This window comes from Piliocolobus tephrosceles, chromosome 14, assembly GCF_002776525.5.
Source record: "Piliocolobus tephrosceles isolate RC106 chromosome 14, ASM277652v3, whole genome shotgun sequence".
NCBI lineage: Eukaryota > Metazoa > Chordata > Mammalia > Primates > Cercopithecidae > Piliocolobus > Piliocolobus tephrosceles.
The window spans coordinates 33,864,008-33,877,938 of record NC_045447.1 but is presented as its reverse complement, the minus strand read 5'-3'; positions in this window follow the sequence as shown (position 1 = coordinate 33,877,938).

The window sequence follows — 13,931 nt, the reverse complement described above, 5'->3', positions numbered from 1 at the left end:
CCTTGTGTCTATTTTGGAGAGAACCAATCATGCTTGTGTTATGTGTAGTGTCTGAGGCAGAGAATGGCTCTCCCCAAAGCCACAACAACCAGTGTAGGACAGTTCTTTTTTTTTTGAGACAGGGTCTTCGCACTGGCTGGAATGCAGTGGTGCAATCTCAGTTTACTGCAATCTCAGCCACCTGGGCTTAAGGGAACCTCCCACCTCAGTCTCCTGAGTAGCTGGGACTACAGGTACGTGCCACCACACCTGGCTTTTTTTTTTTTTTTTTTTTTTTTTTAATATAAATACGACATTTCCCCATGTTGCCTAGGCTGATCTCAAACTCCTGAGCTCAAAAGATCTGCCCACCTCAGCCTCCCAAAGTGCTGGGATTACAGGCGTGAGCCACTGCACCCAGCCTATGACAGTTCTTATACCTGCTGGCTAATAAACATTCATAGCTTTAGTAGAATTTTGTCAAGACTGCACCTGGTGGAAAAGTTCTAAGGAAAGGGACACGTCGCCCTCACTCACCTCTAACCGCCAGAGGCAAGATATCCAATTCATTCTGGTTTTCCTAAGACTTGCCCAGTTTTAGCAGTGAAGGTCTCATGTCCCAGGAAACCCCACAATGCCAGACAATCAGCACATTGGTCACCCTACATATCTACCAAATAATTTAATAATTGCTGAATGCCAAATTAATTTTAGCCAGTATAAGGCATCTGGTTTCCCTTAAAATAGCTTCTACCATGGAATAGGCTTACATTTCCAAAAAGAACGAAAGGAGAGATGAGATGTGGAGCCTTGCTACTCAATGTGTGGTTAAGGGATCAATAGCATTTATGCTACCCTGGAGTTCTTTCAGTTGTAGACCCTCCAGCCCCACCTCAGACCTACCGAATGAAAGTCTGTAATTTAACAGGGCCTCAAAATGAATTCTTGCACAAGGGCTCTGCTTACATTAAAATCTGTGATGCACCGGCCCAGAGGGAGATATCTCAGGGTGACTTTTAGCTGGGTCTTGCAGTAGGCATTAGTAGGCAGAGAGGGGTAGGAGGGAGCAGAAAACTGGAACGGGAAAACAAGCGCACAAAGGCAAAGAAAATGACAATGTGTTTATTAACCATGAGTGATTTGTTGTTTCTGGGAACGAGAGATGGGAAACAGCCTGGGAAGGCAGGTTGGTGAGAAGACTGTAGACGCCCTTAAACAGTAGACTGGAGCAGTCGCTTTGTATCTTCCCCACTCTCCTTCCTCTCAAAGCTCAGTCCTCTGCTAAACTGTTTCATCTTCTGAAATTTAGAACCCTTCCCTTCCACTGGCTCAGACTGGCAGCAACTGGTGTCCGGAAGTTCCAGTAGAGAAGAGGACGGCAGGCCCAGGAAGACCCTCCCCTAAGGAGAAATTTGGAGGCAAGCTCTTTTCTCCAGGGTCCTTTGAAGGGTCAGAGCCCTGGGCTCCTTAAGTAACTCAGTCTTTGACTGGGAAGGGCAGCAGTGAAAGGGATGCAGATCAAGGATCTCTATTTCTAGTCAAAAAGTTGGCAAAATGAAGAAAAATGTGGAGCCCTGAGCGATATCTCTTTCATTTCAGGACCCAATATAAACTAACGATTACTCAACCACTTTGTGCCCCAGGTTCTGAAATCACGAAAAAGGAGCCACCCTTGTATCAACCTCTAGGTTACTAGGATTCAGTGAGTTAATACCTGCAAAGCTCCTAGGACAGTGCCTAGATCCTACTAGGAACTCCCTAGAAGGTACTTGTAGGAGTTGGAGGCATGTTGCTGAGTGGGGAGCTGGGTGGGGCAGCCAGTTTCCAAAATGAACCCCAATGATCCCCATCTCCTGGTATTCACAACCTTGTACAGCACCCCCTACACATTGCATCAGGGTTGGTCTGTGTGATCAGTAGCATATGAAGGAGTGATGGCGTGTCACTTCTGAGATTAGGTCATTACAGACTGTGGCTTCCAGCTTGGGGTCTCTTTTTCATTTTGAGGGATGCCAATCACTTTGGGGGAAGCCAGCTGCCATGTTGTCAGCTACTCTATGGAGAGGTTCAACATGGTGAGGAACTGAGGGAGACTCTAGCTAACAGCCAATGAGGAACTGAGATCTAGCAACCACCAAGTGAGTGAGCTTAGAAACAAATTCTCCAGCCTTGAGATGACTGCAGCCTGGACTGACAGCTTGACAGCAGCCTCATGAGAGGACCTGAGCCCGAATTACCCTGCTAAACCCCTCCCAGACTCCTGACCCATAGAAAATGTGTATGATAATAAATCCTTGCTGTTTTAAGCACTAAATGTGGGGGTAATCTACGATGCAGCAAGAAATAATTGAATCACTAGGTTGGTAAAAATATACATACCATTATGGGGAAAGGTCCAAGAAAACTGGCCTAAATATGTCCAGGCTTTCCTCCACAGGGGCAACCAGGAGGTCCAGAATCTGTGCCCGAGAACAATAGCGTTGAATAGAATTTAAACAGTACGACTGGGCATGGTGGGTCACGCCTGTAATCCCAGCACTTTGGGAGGCTGAGGTGGATGGATCACTTGGGGTCAGGAGTTCGAGACCAGCCTGACCAACATGGTGAAACCCCATCTCTACTAAAAATACAAAAATTAGCCAGGCGTGGTGCACGTGCCTATAATCCCAGCTACTCAGGAGGCTGAGGCAGGAGAATCGCTTGGACCTGGGAGATGGAGTTTGCAGTCAGCCGAGATCACACCACTGTACTCCAGCCCAGGCAACAGGAGCGAAACTCTGTCTCAAGGAAAAAAAAAAAAAAGAGTTTAAACTGTAGACAGTTTGCTCAAGACAGAACCAGGTAACCTGTGGCCAGCAATGGAGACTCCAACCTGGTATCACTGCTCAGAATCCACAAAAATGACCACTGACAACCCACCCAAAGAAACCTCTGCGGCAACTGTGCTAGTCCTAGAAAAAGGTCTGGTCCAACCATGCAAGACAGCAGGGCTCTGGCCTCCACTTTGAGGCCCAGTCCATTACTTCTACTCTGAAGTTAGAAATAAAAGCACAGTGACTAAGGGATAGATGAGTTCTGCAGGCTGAGCCAAACCAGGAATGGATACCAAGTTTATGGCATATTTTAAATATATTAAACAAATTAATGCTTTTAACAGAAAACCCAAACGTGACATAATTATTCCATTGACAAGAAACTTTTAAGATTTGTTTTTAAAATAACTTATAGTACACTGTTTTCAAAATGGCCAGTAATGGGTCACAAGTTTATGGTTGTGTAATGGATGTGATCTTCTTATCCTGTATCTTCGTGTGAATAACCACATTTGGAAAGAACCCCAAAAGTCTAAATTTGAGATTCTTTATGAAGAACTGCCAACCCCAATAATCTCTGGGAAGGAGGCTGGCAAAGAAGCCTCGTAACTCCCAGGCTATGTGATATTGAGTGAAGAAGGGTGTCCTTTGAGAAAAAAACTGGAGTCTGATTTGTACCAAAGGAAATCTAGGTATTAGAGCAGGACTGCGTGCTGATGCATCTGAGAGAGTCGCCCAGTTCTACGTACTTGCACTGAGGGGGCTGTTGGCTCATAACTGGGTACACAGCTGAGCCCAAGAGATACCTGACAGCATCCCACCAGGAGGAGGAAGGCAGAAGCCAGGGATCTGAGAGGGTAATAGCCATTTGTGAAGAAGGAACTTAGCCACGGATGATACCATTTGTGAAGAAGGAACTTAGCCACGGATGATACCATTTCATATCTTCCAGAATTTTCATACACATTATTGGCCCCCCTGTGAAGGAGGGAGCCATTTTTAAAAACTAGGGCTCTGAGGTTTTTGGGGAATAAGTTCCCCAGATGTCTTCCAGATCCTGAGCAGCCCTGGTCTTCAGGCTCCCCAAGGCTGCCAGTCAACTTCATGCTGCCTTCACTCCCTGGGCTCCAGGTCCTACAGGATGAAGTGCCATGACAGTCTGCATCCCCAGGCCGTTCTTTCCACTGCACCAGTGCCTTTCTCAACACCCCACAGTGGGGCAGGAAACACAGCAACACTTGAGCTACACAGCCAAAGCCTCAAGTGTCCAACCACCCTGTGACATATACGGGACTGCCCTCTCCGTTTATGTAACCTAATCCTCCCCATTATCATCTTTCCATCAGCTTCCTCTCGTGTCCTGTTCCAATCCAGGCAGAGGAAGGAGGTGTACAACGACAGAGTAAATGCTGGGGCCATGGCACACAGAGCACTGGGATTGGATTCCTCAAGCTGCAAGGGACCTTGGCACTTCCTTCTTTGCCCAGTCTCTCTGTCCCCTTTTGTTCCCTGGAGAAGCAACTTTATAATTGATAATGATAATAATGGAAACTAGCTTTTTAAAAAATTAAACATAGAATGATTGTTATGTACCCCATAAGGACGTTTTGTTCAATGACAGACCACACATACCGCAATGGTCCCATGAAATTATAATACCATATTTGTACTGTACCTTTTCTATGTTTAGACATGTCTAGATACACAAATACTTACTATTGTGTTACAACTGCCTATAGCATTCAGTATAGCAACATGCTGTACAGATTTATAACCCAGGAGCAACAGGTTACACCATATAGCCTACGTGTGTAGTAGGCTTTACCATGTAGGGTGCATCTTTGTGTAAGTGCACCCTACAATTGCACAATGACAGAATTGCATAATGCTGCATTTGTCAGACTATTTCAGTCAATAAGCGACATATGACTGTACCATATCATCCAGCAACTCTACTTCTGAGTATACACCCAGAAGAATTCAAAGCAGGGATTCAAACAATATTTGTACACCTATGTTCATAGCATTATTCATAACAGATGGAGGCAACTCAAGTGCCAGTCAACAGATGAATAAAATAAAACGTGATTTTTATACATATAAATGAAATGTGGCACATACATATAACAAAATATTATAAAGCCTTAATAAGGAAGAAAGTTCTTTTTTTTTTTTTTTTTTTGAGACAGTTTCACTCTGTCACCCGGGCTGGAGTGCACTGGTGCGATCTCAGCTCACTGCAATCTCCGCTTCCCATGTTTAAGCAATTTTCCTGCCACAGCCTCCCAAGTAGCTAGCATTACAGACACACACCACTACGCCCGACTAATTTTTGTCTTTTTAGTAGAGACGAGGTTTCAGCATGTTGGCCAGGCTGGTTTCAAATTCCCAACCTCAGGTGATCCACCTGCCCAGTCCTAGGCCTCCCAAAGTGCTGGGATTACAGGCATGAGCCACCAGCCCTGGCCAGAAAGAAAATTCTGATACATGCCACAACATGGATGAACCTTGAAGACATTATGCTAAGTGAAATAAGCCAGTTGCAAAAGGACAAATATTGTTTGATTCTACTTATATGAGGTTCCTAGAGTAGACAAATTCATAGAGACAGAAAGAATGCTAGTTGCGAGAGGCTGGAGGGAGGGAGAAATGGGAGTTATTGTTTAATGGGTATGAAGTTTCAGTTTGGGAAGATGAAAAAGTTCGGAGATGGAGTGGTGGTGGCTGTTGAAAGACAATGTGAATGTGCTTAATACACTCAACTGTACACTTAGTGGTTAAAGTGGTAAGTTTAATGTTATGTATATTTTACCACAATAAAGAATAGTGAAAGCTAATGTTTACTGAGTGCTTACAATGTACTAGCAATACTATGCTAAGAGATATAAACACATTGTCTCATTTAATCCTCACAACACTTTCAAGATCAATACTACTAAGGGCACCAAGTTTCTTTACAGCTCAGCGGAGCTCCTAGGAGTTGTCGCACACTCATTGTGGGGGACAGCGGGGAGAGGACCATTTCCCCAGTCAGAAGTCCTATCTGTCACTAATGTTCCTCAGATGCATGTTCTCTAAATCCTTCAAGACGCTTGGCTTTCTAGAGCCTCCTGTTACACATCCTGGGATCTGGATTCGATGGGCTGGGTTAGGAGAAGAGAAAAGAAAATAGAGTGTTGACGCCTTTTGGGAAAGCAATGATAGACTTCTCTGCAAGAAAGTTTCTGGGGCATCTTTGTAGTTGCTGACATTTGAAAATACATGATTCCTTGCTACTTAACATAGTCATTAAATATGAAATGCTAATCAATCAAACACAGCATGAATGGAGACTGTGTGCAAAAGTCAGGGGTCGATCAGAGAAGCAGAACCATGATGGGTAATGTAGAATAAAGAATTTATTATACAGTTAGACATTAAGCTAGCCTGGCATAGTACAAAGCCACCTCACTGTGTATCCCTAGCATAGCTGATCAATTTTGAGAATTTCACAAAAAAATTCTTGCTTTTTTTTTTTTTCTTTAGTTTTTTTGAGATGAAGTTTTGCTCTTGTTGCCCAGGCTGGAGTGCAATTGTGTGATCTTGGACTACTGCAACCTCCACCTCCCAGGTCTAAGAGATTCTCGTGCCTCAGCCTCCCGAGTAGCAGGGATTACAAGCATGTCCCATCACACCCAGCTAATTTTTGTATCTTTAGTTGAGATGGTGTTTCACCATGTTTGTCAGGCTGCTCTTGAACTCCTGATCTCATGTGATCCACCCTGCTGATCCTCCTAAAGTGCTGTGATTACAGGCGTGAGCCACCGCACCTGGCCTCACCGAAAAAATTCTTATTCCATATACTAAAACCCAAGTGGTGTCTCTGGGAAGCCTTTGCTTTGGTCCTTCCCTTTTGCATATGTACCACACAGTCCTTTGTACATATCTGTAACAGAACCCATATCACTTGAATTCCAGTTATTTGTGTCCACCTCCTCTCTGGACTCTAAGCGCCTTCAGCCAGAATCTGTGTTTCATTTCTTCGCATCTCCAGCTCCTGGCATGGTGCCTATCATATATGAGATCAAACCATGGGAAATTGCTTCTATTCTAGCATCTTTAATACAAAAAAAGGCAATTTCATAAATTTCAGAGAATAGGACGTTCTGGGCAAACATTTGCCAAATAAATGAACACAGAACAATCAAATACCCACAAATTCTGATTAAGCATCAAAGAAAGGAAATGCTTTAGGTTTTCATGTGTCCTTGGGCTCACATGCCTTAATGATCCTTGCACTTTTGAACATGGTGGTGCCACGAGAGATTCCCAACACACATTCCCAGGTCAACACACAGCTCTTGTATCATTTTCTTCTTTCTGGAGACTGGCAGTATCTCCCCACAGAAGAGGAGTGATCTCTAACGGGTCAAATGCATGGTTTTCTGCACTGTGTTTACGGTTCTGGAGGCCGGCAGTTTCTCCATTCAGCTGCTAAGTGGCAGACCCCAAGATGGATGAGATTAGCATCTGGGATGGCAAGTGTCCAGGATGGCTCAGAAGTAGCTGCCAAACTCCACTTGACTCTCAGTCCCAGCATCACAGGGTGGCAAGGAGCTGCAGAGGCCACGGATCTCAACCATGCATCATTTGGAACTGAAAACTAGCAGATGCAAAATAGCTTTTTAAAAATCAAGACATGGCCAGGCATGGTGGCTCACGGCCATAGTCCCAGCACTTTGGGAAGCTGAGGCAAGAGAGTAGCTTAAACCCAGGAGTTTAAGGTTGCAGTGAGCCAGGATCACACTGCTGCACTCCAGCCTGGGTGACAGAGCAAGACTCAGTCTCCACAAAATAAATAAGAAAAAGGAAGCAAGAATTGATAGAGGTGACTCTTCATCCCTAGGCAGTTGTGCCTTCCAAAGCACAGCCTCTGGCTTCACTGTATCTGGCCCACTGTCAGAGGCTAAAATTAAGTGTGAGGTTTGTCAGCCTTCAACATCCAAATGGACCCCAGCAGCCACCATTCACAGTTGCAGAGAGGCCTGAATTAGTGTATGGGAGAAAGGTTGTTCTGGAACTTCAGAAAGAACTAAGCTTCAAAAAAAATTCATCCATACAGAGGTGCTTCTGCCTGGATCCAGCCCAGCAATTTTTCTGGCCCTCCTCTCCCTCCCACTTCCTGTTCCTTGGTCCAGGCTCCCCTGATCTTCCCTGCCCTCTGCCCTTGGTTACCTGATGATCCAACTCCAGGCCTCCACCCTGGGTCCTACCTCCTGGGCCTGGCCTGGGAATGGAGACAGGAAAAATGAGCTAAGAGGAGTTGATTGCCTTATACAGGTTACCTCACTTCAGCCTCACAAGGAAATGGTAAGAGGTTAGGGTTATTATTATCTTCCTTTTAAAGATGAAGAAAGAGCCGATTAAAGAAGCTAGCTAATCTGCCTAACACTACAGAGTGGCTAAGAGATGAAAAAGGAATCAAAATCCAGGTGTGTCCAACTCTAAAGCCCATGCTCTTTCCAACATGCCACACTGCCTCTCTCCCCTGCTACCTTTCCACCTTCCCTTGAGTCTCATGTGCATATCCTGCACCCCAGATATTCATTCTGATGCCCTCTTCAACCTACAATTCATCCCTTCACTTCCAGCAACATCCCTCCTCCCAGACTCTGACCGACTCAGAATGTCTTCTAAGATAGAAGAGCTGCCCACCATTTGTAATCCACAAATGAAGTGAGGGCACACCTGATCACACCTTACCTGCCTTCTCTGAGTCTCCACTGCCTCAGGGAGGGTCCAAATATCTCATCATGACATAAATGCCACTAACACTGCAGCCCTTACTGGTCCCTCTGGCATCACCTCTCAACTGGTCCTTCTCTCTTCCCTTTTAAATTTTTTTTTTTTTTTTTTTGAGATGGAGTTTCTCTCTTGTTGCCCAGGCTAGGCATTAAGCTAAATGAAAGAAGCTAGTCACAAAAAGCCACTTATATGATTCCATTCATATGAAACATCCAGAATAGGCAAATCTAGAGACAGAAAGTAGAGTAATCATTGCCAGGGGATAGGGGAAGTGAAAATAAAGAGTGACTGCTAATAGGTACGGGGCTTCTTTTTAGGAGTCATGAAAATTTTCTGGAATTAAGTAGTGGTGATGATTGCACAACTTTGTAAATATCCTAAAACCACTTAGCTGTATGCTTTAAAAGAGCAAATATTATGGTATATAAATTATATCTCAATAAAACTGGTATATTTTAAACATATTTTAAAAGTGTTTATTAGGAATCAATGTCTGTGAAAGAAAGGAGGAGGAAGCAGGATTGGGCAGAAGAGTTTGACCTGTGATGCAGGCCCACTAAAGCCGCAACTAACCAGAGGGAGCTCTGGAGCAAGTATGCCCATCCAAGTGTCTCTCATCAGGCTGAAATGGCCCAGCCTTTATGCCTCTACCCTGCTCAGTCACCGATGTGGGCTCCCAAGGGATAGCATGACCCTGGGCAAGGCAGCTCTCCCCCGCTGGAATGGACCTTGAAGCTGCTGGACAGCTGGAGGCTGTCTACAAACCCCGTCCCTGGACATGGGCAGCAAGTCCTTCTTAGAAGGGGATCTGAGTGGTGTAAATACCACGCAGGCCACTAGAAATGAATGTGACAGTTGTTTCAGAAAGGAAAGAGAAGTTGACAGAAGAAAAAGGAGTGAGATAGAGCCACAGAGATAGCAGGAGGCTGTGCATTATGCAATGGGATCCCACCTCACGAATCATCATCTTCACCTGAGTTAAGATGCAGAGTACAGACCCTCAACATTTTGTCAAATAGGTAATTCTCTCTCTTTATTTTTTTCTTTTTTGGAGACAGAGTCTCACTCTGTCACCCAGGTTGGAGTGCAATGGTGCGATTTTGGCTCACCGCAACCTCCGCCTCCTGGGTTCAAGTGATTCTTGTGCCTCAGCCTCCTGACTGCCTGGGATTACAAGCGTGCACCATCACATATGACTGATTTTTTTTTTTTTTTTTATTGAGACAGAGTCTCATTCTATCCCCCAGGCTAGAGTGCAGTGGTGCGATCTCAGCTCACTACAACCTCCACCTCCCGGGCTCAAGCGATTCTCATACCTCAGCCTCCGGAGTATCTGGGATTACAGATGTCTGCCACCATGCCCAGCTAATTTTTGTATTTTTAGTAGAGACGGGGTTTTGCCATGTTGGCCAGGCTGATCTCAAACTCCTGACCTCAGGTGATCCACCCGCCTCGGCTTCCCAAAGTGCTAGGATCACAGGCGTGCACCACTGCACTTGGCCAGTAATTCTCTTCTAACATTCTGTCTTTTCCTTCTTAGGCTCACATTTCTCCCAGAGCCTGAGCTAGCTGCTGCATTCACTCAACTAAATTTTTTTTTAAGTTTTGTGAGGTGTGTATGGTGGTACACATCCATAACGTCAGCTACTCAGGAGCCAGCCGCAGGAGGATCCCTTGAGACCAGAAGTTCCAGGCCAGCCTGTGTGACATAGTGAGACCTTGTCTCTAAAAATATTTTTTAATTTATAAAATAAAAAATAATGAAGTTTTGTGGGAGATAGAGCACCTCTTTTTCTTATCTTCACAAACATATTAAAAGACATTACAATTAAGGTGTCATTTATAAATGATGATCAATACTGTGCTGAAGATCTACATGATGAACAAGAAGAGTAGCGAAGGGAAAACAAGAGGAGTCCCACCACCAAAATCAAGTGGATTTAGTATCAGGTGTTTGGTCTACCAGCTTTCCATAAAATGCACATCTGGATGCTGCAGGAAAGACTGTATTTCACATATACACTGCATCTGGTTAAGACAAGAATAATAGGGAAACCAACAAGGAAAAATGCAAACCTAGACATCTAACAATACTGCTTTTGCAAAGGTTTCCTATACCATCCCATTTATTTCTCTCAACAACTCCATATTATGATAATCTTCATTTTATATTACAGTTGAGTCAAATGACTTTCAGTTTAATTAATTGGCTCAAGATTGCATAGCAACTAAGCAATGGTACAAGGACTTACATCCAGAGCTGGTGACTTTTTTTTTTTAGACCAAGTCTCACTGTCACCCAGGCTGGAGTGCAGTGGTATGATCTCAGCTCACTATAACCTCTGCCTCCCAGGTTCAAGTGATCCTCCTGCCTCAGCCTCCCAAGTAGCTGGGATTACAGGCTCACACCACTAAGCCCAGCTAATTTTTGTATTTTTAGTAGAGATGGGGTTTCACCATGTTAGCCAGGCTGGTCTCGAATCCCTGACCTCAAGTGATCCGCCCACCTAGGGCTCCCAAAATGCTGGGATTACAGGCATGAGTCACCATGCCCAGCCACTAGTGACTTTAAATGCAATATTCTTTCCAAGACTACACCAAGATATAATACAACCTCCATTTTCTCTCCACCTTCTGTGGCCAGACAGGTAGCCACAAGAGAATAGAAATCTCCTCAGCTGTCCAAATGCATTTCCCAAGAAGTAAAAGACATTTAAGGATTAACTTCTTAGAATATTTCAATGATGAGCATGGCTTTCAGCCAACAAATAGAATAAACAAAACTACCTCTAATACACCTCAGAAATGCAACAACTCATTTGTGTATGGCCTTGAAATTTTTAAAGAGGAAAACTCCAGACAGGCAACTAGTAAGATTTTTAACTCCAGCTGTGACAGGAAGTGAAATTTTAAATGGCAAAATAGAGGAAGAAGCTATTAAATAAGGGTCTCCATAGAACAGGGTGGCATTCAGCCCAGGGGTTTCCCACCTCAACAAAAGTCACTATGACAACACTGGGAAATCAAGAGCGTTCATCAGCAGTGCTGGTTAACATATCTAAAGCCCTGGAGCACAGTGACACCGCCAGCATTGGTATGGCTTATATAACTAGCAATGAAGAAGAGACAGGTTCCTTGGACACAAAAATATGTTTGTGATACTGTGACAACCATGTTAAATGAATTCCTTTACTCTAGAACTTCCCAAGAGGGGAATAGTTTATACACTGATTTAAGAAATGGTGAGTTCCAGCAATAAAATGATCATTTGTAACAGCTGCAGAGAGAAACTGATCATTCTGGACAACTAGTTCAGGTATGACAAATAGATGTTCTGTTTGCCTTCATTTCTCCCGCCTGCCCCCATGGAAGGCATGACTAATCACTGCATTTTTTGCCACTGACTTGAGATAACCTTATACTCTTGAAAACAGCACTTCAAGAAGCCACTACTGGTTAATCATAAATGCATTAACAACTTTGAAACAAAAAAGGGCTGGCATAAAGTTGCATAGGATGAAGAAAGAGTGCAACAGATGGAGAGTCTAGGCCAAAAAGACCTGGCAGTTAACTCTCAGAGGAGGAGTTAAGGGGTAGGGGCTAGATCCCATTTATCATTGTATCCTTGACACCTAGCACAGTGGTTAACACCCAAATCACATGGTAGTGATGCTTTGTCATATTCTATATTTACTATATATATCTATTCACTATTAGGAAAACTGTATATAATTGTTCCCTATCGTGCATTCCTTTTCTTTTCTTTTTTTTAAAAACAAAATTTTTTTTTGAGACTGAGTCTCACTCTGTCGTCCAGGCTGGAGTGCAATGGCGCAATCTCAGCACACTGCAACCTCCACCTCCCAGGTTCAAGTGATTCTCCTGCCTCAGCTTCTCAAGTAGCTGGGATTACAGGCACCCACCACCACACCGCGCTCATGTTGGCATTTTCAGTAGAAATGGAGTTTCACCATGTTGGCCAGGCTGGTCTCGAACTCCTGATCTCAAGTGATCTGCCCACCTCAGCCTCCCAAAGTGCTGGGATTACATGCATGAGTCACCAGGCCCAGCCATTCTATTTGTTTTTCAGGTATTTTTTTCTACTATCTTTGTAAGGACCTTAATGAAGAACCTCATTCAGTATTGTTTAAATAAGTACCAGGAATATTATCAGCAGGGTATATTATCAGCAGACCTTGGTTTGAATCTTGACTTTACATTTAGTTGCTCTACAGTCTTGAGAAAATTGCTTGACCTCTACAAGCATCAGTATCTTCATTTATAAAAGGAGGATAATACCATCTACCTTGTAGGATTGTGTTATGGTCTGAATGTTTGTGTCCTCCTAAAATTGATGTTGAAACAATTCCTAATGTAGTAGTAGTAAGAGGTGAGGCCTTTGGGAGGTGATTAAGTTATGTGGGTGGAGCTCTCATGAATGGATTGGTGCCCTTACTTTAAAAAGCCAGAGAGAGCTTGTTTGCCCTTTCTGCCATGTGAGAACACATAGCAGGTGCTATCTATGAGAAACAGACCCTCACCAGTGAATCTGCTGGTGCCTAGTTATTAGACTTCTCAGCTGCCAGATCTGTGAGCAATAAATTTCTGCTGTTTATAAATTACCCAGTCTAAGGTATTTTGTTATAGCAGCCCAAACAGACTAAGACAGGTTATTATAAGGATTTACTTGGCAAAGCACCTGATACAGTTCCTGGTTTGTTTGTTTGTTTGTTTTCTATTTATTCCTCTCTGTTTCTAAAAGGATTTAAAGTGGCTTAAAAAGTTACCTACAATTAAGTAAATAAATTTAAAATAAACATGTAAAAATTTTACAGCAAAAGGGAAACAAAAATATTTAAAAATACGGTAAACAAGGAGCGAGTTACAGCATCTCATACATAGTAGACATACCATTAAATGTTAGTTGTTAGTAGTAATAGTTTGTACTAATAACATTAGTCATTATTGTTGATGTCATCATCTCTGCCAAGAGAATTCCATTTATCTTTCAAATTCCATTCATCTGTCAAATCCCCTTCTGGGGTCCAGCCCTATCAGGTAGCAAACTGATGTAAAACCTCAAAAATTAAAACTGTGGTATAGGTGTATGACTAGATAGACCAATAGAACAGAATAGAACGTCCATAAGAGTTTTCAGTATATGATAAAGTTGCATCATACATATGCACAAAGTACACGATAAAGTTTAGTCTATAAAAAAGCTGCAAGATTTTGAAGACCTCACATACAGATATAGACATTAAGGCACAAAGAAGTTAAATAACTTGCCAAGTTCATGCAGCTAGTAAATTACAGAACTGGGATTTGAATGTAGGCATTCTAATCCAGAGTCCA